Raw genomic sequence first — 9,071 nt, forward strand, 5'->3', positions numbered from 1 at the left:
ATTCGTTGATGACATTGCTATCCTGAGTGAAAGTGAAGAAGAATTAAATGATCTGCTGAACGGAATGAACAGTCTAATGAGTACAGAGTATCGTTTGAGAGTAAATCGGAGAAAGACGAAGGTAATGAGAAGTAGTAGAAATGAGAACAGCGAGAAACTTAACATCAGGATTGATGGTCACGAAGTCAATGAAGTTAAGGAATTCTGCTACCTAGGCAGTAAAATAACCAATGACGGACGGAGCAAGGAGGACATCAAAAGCAGACTCGCTATGGCAAAAAAGGCATTTCTGACCAAGAGAAGTCTACTAATATCAAATACCGGCCTTAATTTGAGGAAGAAATTTCTGAGGATGTACGTCTGGAGTACAGCATTGTATGGTAGTGAAACATTGACTGTGAGCCGGCCGCGGTGGTCTAGCGGTTCTAGGCGCTCAGTCCGGAACCGCGCGACTGCTACGGTCGCAGGTTCGAATCCTGCCTCGGGCATGGATGTTTGTGATGTCCTTAGGCTCGTTAGGTTTAAGTAGTTCTAAGTTCTAGGGGACTGATGACCATAGATGTTAAGTCCCATAGTGCTCAGAGCCATTTTTAAACATTGACTGTGGGAAAACCGGAACAGAAGAGAATCGAAGCATTTGAGATGTGGTGCTATAGACGAATGTTGAAAATTAGGTGGACTGATAAGGTAAGGAATGAGGAGGTTCTACACAGAATCGGAGAGGAAAGAAATATGTGGAAAACACTGATAAGGAGAAGGGACAGGATGATAGGACATCTGCTAAGACATGAGGGAATGACTTCCATGGTACTAGAGGGTGCTGTAGAGGGCAAAAACTGTAGAGGAAGACAGAGATTGGAATACGTCAAGCAAATAATTGAGGACGTAGGTTGCAAGTGCTACTCTGAGATGAAGAGGTTAGCACAGGAAAGGAATTTGTGGCGGGCCGCATCAAACCAGTCAGTAGACTGATGAAAAAAAAAATGCAATACTACAGCTTTTTCCACATCCCTCTAGGTGAATACCGGGCTGGTCCCTATGTCCCGCCTCAGTTACACGATTCGCCGGAATTTGAAAACGTTCGCACTGTTTCATGGCTTACACTAGACGCAGACCTGGGGTACGCTACTCCCGTCCCGGGGTGTACGGGGTCGGGCATACGGCCATCCTTTTACACAACATTTCCACATCCATAGTAACGGGGCTGACCCCGCGTTGAAGTGGGACAAAGGCCCAAGGAAATGATGATGATGATGATGCAATACTACCGCCATCTGTGTATATGCATATCATTATCCCATGATTTTGTCACCTCAGTGTATAATTGTTACAGTACTGAGGTAGTGTATTTTGCATCGATATTCTTCTTTCTTCCAAACCGATGAGTTACAGCTCGCCGTCATTTCCCAGAAAGTCTCCATGAAAGGGAGTCATACTGACGCTGCAGACCGCTGGAGTATTTCATAGTGTACACGTATCGGCTAGAAATAAGAGTTCTTATTATGGACAGTCAATCGTTTGACGCTGAACGTTTTTATTTGAGTTCACGGTTTCTCGAAATAGGGTAGTTAGGGTATTGCAGCCGGGAGTCGTACCCAAGCAGCTATTTCCATGCGAGTGAATTTTTGTGACAGACAAGAAAAGAGGGGAGGGAAAAAATCAAGGAGAAGAAAGAGAGTAATGTACAAGGAGGAAGAAGAACAAGTAGAAGAACAAGAAGAAGAAGAGAAATGGAATACACTGGAGGTCATCAAATAAGAAATGGATAGGATGCATGAATTGAAATTATGAGGACATTTGTAATGGACTGTTGTGAACAAGATTTGCAAAATACGTACATTTCCCTTGTACGAACATGCGTGTAAAGTCGGAGGTCGGAGTTTGTTACGGACGTCAAGGTACCAGGTATCGTAGATACGATTCAGCGTATACAACTGATAACACTCAGACATAATGAGTCTCACATTTATCCAGGCTAATGATACATGGCAGTTGACGCCCAGTAAATAAGTAGGAGACCTGGGTTCGAAACCCGGCACTGATACAAATTTTAAGTCACTGCTTCAGCCTTCAGCATTATAGTAGAAAAAGGTGAGACGTATTTCACATGTTGTTACCAAGATTGTCACTCGGCTAATTACCGGCCGCTGTGGCCAAGCGGTTCTGGCGCTTCATTCCGGAACCGCGCTGCTGCTACGGTCGCAGGTTCGAATCCTGCCTCGGGCATGGATGTGTATCATGTCGTTAGGTTAGTTAGGTTTAAATAGTTCTAAGTCTAGGGGAGTGATGATCTCAGATGTTAAGACCCATAGTGCTTAGAGTCATTTGAACTCCACTAATTGTGGGACGCTTTGAGATTAAACATAGGGCACTGAGGCGCAGCGAGATGTACATTTTCACAATATAAGGGATTGTCTCTCAGTGGCACAAGTTGCATAATATAAAGGACTGTGTCTAAATGGCGTAAGGGGAAAAATGACTGTCTGCATGAATCGGTACCATCAGTCTCTGCTATGTATTTCTCACGATCCGTATTCCAAATATACGACGGAGGCGAAAGAACTCATTTTAGCTCGCGTCAAGGAACTTAAATGGAGTCGACGGAAGAATTGTTACGTCATTCTCCCGCGCCTTTGCGCTAGGATGACGTAACAATTCTTCCGTCGATTCCATTTAAGTTCCTTGACCGTATCTATTCTAGACGCGTACTGACTGTGTTGACCTGTTGTGCTCCTAGCACTGCATTTATTTGATCGATCTGTTCTGTCATCACTACTTGACACGGGCTGCAAACGCTGAAGTGAGACGCTAGAAATAGTTGGACTTGCCCCTTTATGCGTTTTCTCTTACAGATGTTCCGCACTGTGTCAGGACCTTGCCAAAAATTTCCATTCGTCTTCCCTCCATCTAATTTCACAAGTTACTTCGTTACGCGAGGTGCACTCATTATACGAAGATTGGAACTTAAATAGTGGCAACTATTTATTCACAACCGATACAAAAGAGTTACATGTTTGCAGCTGTTACTGTTCTTCATCGGTCTACTGGCTGACGAATCTCTGGAACAGTTCTGAAGCGAATGCCACAAAGTGGTTCATTGATCTTCGGAATCAAATTAAAGTTACAAGGACTTAAGTCCGTGGAGTATGGTGGATGGTACAGTACTTCCAGTCCCATCGACCGAACAGAGCAGTCACAGCTTGCGCTGTATGTGCCTGCGCATTGCCGTAGAGAATTATGGGTGGGTTGCGCACAAAGTGTCGCCGCTTCTTGCACAAAGCAGGTCGCAGGTGATGCCCCAAAAACGAACAGTAATACTGTGCATTTGATTCCGAAGATGAAGGTACCACTTCGTGGCATTCGCTTCAGAACTGTTCGAGAGATTCGACAGGCAGTAGACCGCTCCATTCGCACCATCAGTAGAACAGGCTCTGCTAATGGTATGCTACGCCTTCCACATCGCTGGCAATGGATTCTACACAACGCTGGTGACTACTTGGAAGGACAGTAACAGGTGCAAACATGTAACTCTTTTGTATCGGTTGTGAATAAATAGTTGCCACTATTTAAGTTCCAACCGTCGTATGTATCATTTCCCAGTTTCTTCTCTTGCACACGAAAAAGTGTGAAACGTGTGTCACTTCTCGATATAATCCCCCTGCAGTCGCACACATTTCTTCACAACGTCTACGCCATGATAACACGGCCACTGCGATTTGAACACTGGAAAAGCGCTGACGCACTGCTAAGGACTGTTGACCATAGAGAGGGTCTTTCTTCGTTAAATGTATTTCATTGTCATAGTCAATGAAATTCTTCTGGGTTTGGGACCACATTGTCAGCTATAAAATTCCGATGATTCGGCGACTATTGCAAGACGTCCTTCGCAGGGTGCATTGAGGAGGGCGTCTTGCAAGAGTCGCCGAAACGTCGAAATTTTATACTTGACAATGCGGTCCCAAACCCGAGAGAATTTTATTGACAGTGTCTTTCATCTTTGAAAACAGCCAATAGTTGCTAGGAGCCAAGTCAGGCGAGCAGGGAAATCAGTTCATAGAAGAAACTGCGGAGTCGCCTTCTTCCCATCCGGTGGTGCGTTGTGTTGCTGGAAGAGCACATGTGCAGCCTTCTTCAGTCGTTTTTCACGCAATGTTGGAAGGAACTTGTTGTTCAAAACTTGACACTATATATCTGTCACCGTAATGCCATTTGAGACGCAGTGAGTAAGTGTAATGCCACCGCTGTGCCAGAACATGGCTACCATCATTTTTTTTCAGTGCTGGAGCTCATACGAAATTCTGGTATTGGCGGTGAGTTTATGTGCTTCCACTGAGCTGAGAGGGTTTCAAGATTGAAAGACAACATCCACGCCTCATCCATTATCACAACTGATGAAAAAAAAAGTCCCATTCTGGCAAACATGCCACAGCGAGCATCCTTGCGGTCGTCCGACGGGATGTACGGCACCCACTTTTCGCATTTTGAGATCTTCATGCACGACTGTGTGTAGGTTTCACGAAATGTCAAATTTGGAGACGATGTGTTCCACACTCATTCTTCGACACGCCAATATAAGCTTTGCAGTTGTTCGATCATGTCGTCAGACTGACTGGTGTGAAGCCGAAATTATCTTGATTTGTTGTCACAGGACAATTCTGCCTTCTTTGAGCTGTCGTACCCACGAACGTATGGTACATTGAACACAACCATGAAAGCAACACCACGTACCTCTCTCAACAGGCAATGAATTTCAAGAGGTGTCACTCCGCGAAAAAGCGAATGATTACACGATGTTCTTCTAATGAAAACATTACCATTTTAAGTATCTAGAGCAGCATTCTCTCTTGCTGCTGCTGTTGAGAGTTCAACTTGTCGTACAGTTCTGCCATCTCTGCACGCATACACAACGAGTACTCGCGCAAGCTGTAGGGCTTCGACGCCTCATCGTAGAACGTGGGTGTCGGAGGCTTTCCGCTCTTTAATGCAGCCCAAGCCATGATCAGTGGTAGAACTGTCAACAGAGTACAACACTCGTGTAGGCACAAGTAGTAACCAGATGGAGGCATCACCTCAATTTTGATATCAAATAGATATGCAAATTAATTAAATTGGTCATTTAATCCCCCCCCCCTTCCCCAGACCTTGCCCACTCTCACCCCCGACAACGCCCACCTCCACCACCGCATGACGTCATGTGTTTTTCTCAGCTTGCATATGGGTCCCAGCCTTCTTCTACCACTCTCCCTCCTCACCACCACCTACTCTAGTGACGGAAATTTCGAATTATGGCAGGAATTTAGAATTTTGGCGGGAATTTCAAATTTTGGCGGCAATTCGAAATTTGGTGGAAATTTCTTTGTCCCACAGCTGTGCTAACGCCCCCCCCCCCCTCCCCAGGAGTTGTTGGGAAATTAAAAATGGTGATACCCTTTTGGGATTCAAACCCTGCTTCTACTGGATGGAAAGCCCAAGTACTCCCGCCAACACATAAAAACTGTCTAGATGCAGGAGATAAAGATTAGGTTAGTGTACTTTATCTTGGTCGGGTAAAATGAAGTAAAGATCGGTCCTAATTACGTAATTAATCATAAAGTTTGGGTCTAATTACACAACTATATGCATAGCGTAACACAAGGACTGACTAAAATCGCAATACAGTTCAAAAACAGACGATACCATACAACTGGTGTTATCCTGCTGGCAAAAAATTTCGCTATACCTCCCGAAACTAGCGACAGACACACTCAGATCTACCCTTCACCTACAAGCTGTCAGAGAAAAGGCAAGGCTGTAAGGTACTATCTTTATTCTTTTTGGCAGAAATACGTTCAAGTGACAACATGCTGGTGTTGGACAGAGAGGAGTTTGAAAACTGTATGACCTGTAAGCATACAGTATGTGTCATTTGATGTCAGAGTTCGCTAAAGATGCCTGCTCAAAAACCACCCTCCAGCCTAGGTAACCGAAGCCAATACACACTACCAAACGTGATGGAAAAAATGCATCACAGTTCTAACTACAATTCGACATTGTCGTGAAAAGACCAGCACTCACAATGAACGGGTCATAATGCAACAAATTTAATGGGGAAAATCGTCATACTAAAAGACTGCAGAGGGGGCGGTAGTTGCACATGCATTCTCACCAATTTTTTTTTTTTTCTTCAACAGTCTACTGACTGGTTTGATGCGGCCCGCCACGAATTCCTTTCCTGTGCTAACCTCTTCATCTCAGAGTAGCACTTGCAACCTACGTCCTCAATTATTTGCTTGACGTATTCCAATCTCTGTCTTCCTCTACAGTTTTTGCCCTCTACAGCTCCCTCTAGTACCATGGAAGTCATTCCCTCATGTCTTAGCAGATGTCCTATCATCCTGTCCCTTCTCCTTATCAGTGTTTTCCACATATTCCTTTCCTCTCCGATTCTGCGTAGAACCTCCTCATTCCTTACCTTATCAGTCCACCTAATTTTCAACATTCGTCTATAGCACCACATCTCAAATGCTTCGATTCTCTTCTGTTCCGGTTTTCCCACAGTCCATGTTTCACTACCATAAATGCTGTATTCCAGACGTACATCCTCAGAAATTTCTTCCTCAAATTAAGGCCGGTATTTGATATTAGTAGACTTCTCTTGGTCAGAAATGCCTTTTTTGCCATAGCGAGTCTGCTTTTGATGTCCTCCTTGCTCCGTCCGTCATTGGTTATTTTACTGTCTTAACTTCATTGAATTCGTGACCATCAATCCTGATGTTAAGTTTCTCCTGTTCTCATTTCTACTACTTCTCATTACCTTCGTCTTTCTCCGATTTACTCTCAAGCCATACTGTGTACTCATTAGACTGTTAATTCCGTTCAGCAGATTATTTAATTCTTCTTCACTTTCACTCAGGATAGCAATGTCATCAGCGAATCGTATCATTGATATCCTTTCACCTTGTATTTTAATTCCACTCCTGAACCTTTCTTTTATTTCCATCATTGCTTCCTCGATGTACAGATTGAAGAGTAGGGGCGAAAGGCTACAGCCTTGTCTTACACCCTTCTTAATACGAGCACTTCGTTCTTGATCGTCCACTCTTATTATTCCCTCTTGGTTGTTGTACATATTGTATATGACCCGTCTCTCCCTATAGCTTACCCCTACTTTTTTCAGAATCTCGAACAGCTTGCACCAATTTATAGTGTCGAACGCTTTTTCCAGGTCGACAAATCTTATGAAAGTGTCTTGATTTTTCTTTAGCCTTGTTTCCATTATTAGCCGTAACGTCAGAATTGCCTCTCTCGTCCCTTTACTTTTCCTAAAGCCAAACTGATCGTCACCTAGCGCATTCACAATTTTCTTTTCCATTCTTCTGTATATTATTCTTGTAAGCAGCTTCGATGCATGAACTGTTAGGCTAATTGTGCGATAATTCTCGCACTTGTCAGCTCTTGCCGTCTTCGGAATTGTGTGGATGATGCTTTTCCGAAAGTCAGATGGTATGTCGCCAGACTCATATATTCTACACACCAACGTGAATAGTCGTTCTGTTGCCACTTCCCCCAATGATTTTAAAAATTCTGTTGGAATGTTATCTATCCCTTCTGCCTTATTTGACCGTAAGTCCTCCAAAGATCTTTTAAATTCCGATTCTAATACTGGATCCCCTATCTCTTCTAAATCGACTCCTGTTTCTTCTTCTATCACATCAGACAAATCTTCACTTTCATAGAGGCTTTCAATGTATTCTTTCCACCTATCTGCTCTCTCCTCTGCATTTAACAGTGGAATTTCCGTTGCACTCTTAATGTTACCACCGTTGCTTTTAATGTCACCAAAGGTTGTTTTGACTTTCCTGTATACTGAGTCTGTCCTTCCGACAGTCATATCTTTTTCGATGTCTTCACATTTTTCCTGCAGCCATTTCGTCTTAGCTTCCCTGCACTTCCTATTTATTTCATTCCTCAGCGACTTGTATTTCTGTATTCCTGATTTTCCCGGAACATGTTTGTACTTCCTCCTTTCATCAATCAACTGAAGTATTTCTACTGTTACCCATGGTTTCTTCGCAGCTACCTTCTTTGTATCTATGTTTTCCTTCCCAACTTCTGTGATGGCCCTTTTTAGAGATGTCCATTCCTCTTCAACTGTACTGCCTACTGCGCTATTCCTTATTGCTGTATCTATAGCGTTAGAGAACTTGAAACGTATTTCGTCATTCCTTAGTACTTCCGTATCCCACTTCTTTGCGTATAGGCATTCACAAACTGCCGCAAATCGAGGCCCTTTTCCTCATCCCTCTCCACCCTCCCTCTCTCAGACCCACCCACCCTGCATCCATCTACAGGGGCAACACAGGCTTTTTAAAACCACCAGCTGCTACGTCGACTGCTTCATAGTTTTTCTGCAGCGAACAGCCATCCCCTCATGGTCGCTGGCCACACTCGGTCTCCATCTTACCCTGCAGACAATGGATGCCATGAGGTGATGCTCCTAGACCAACACAAAGGTGTGTATCGTCAACTAAACAATAGGAGATAAAAGGACAGCCATCCCTAATGCAACTTCTTCATCTAATATATAATAACACGGCTCCCACACGCCATCCCCTTGGTCAGAGCATGGCTGTGTTTCGCGACAACCCCCAGTACACATGCCCTCTCACCCCAGCAGCCCGGCCGTTCTGCGATGGATAGCAATTGTATTTTACATCAATGCAACTATTTCTTACAATGTGTTAAACATATTTCTCAGAAAGACTGGACGCCTCTGGAACAACATCGAAATTCCAGAGAACGCTCCAGATGGCTTTTGCAAATGTCGGCTGCTTGCGGAACAGGAAGCCTTCCACCTAAAGCAACTGCAGCCTCACACCTCAGTGTCTTCAGCACCATGTACCCACCGTAAGCACACTACTGGGCGGTCAGCGCTATCAACACTGACAAAACCTACACAAACAATAGAGCATGCCGTAGGCAAGCCTCAGAACAGAAGCATGAAAAATGAGGGCTGTTCCGACCACGGGTTGTTTGTCTAAATGCCGGCCGCGGTGGTCTACCGGTTCTAGGCGCTCAGTCCGGAACCGCGC

This window comes from Schistocerca nitens, chromosome 7 (genome assembly GCF_023898315.1).
Source record: "Schistocerca nitens isolate TAMUIC-IGC-003100 chromosome 7, iqSchNite1.1, whole genome shotgun sequence".
Lineage (NCBI taxonomy): Eukaryota > Metazoa > Arthropoda > Insecta > Orthoptera > Acrididae > Schistocerca > Schistocerca nitens.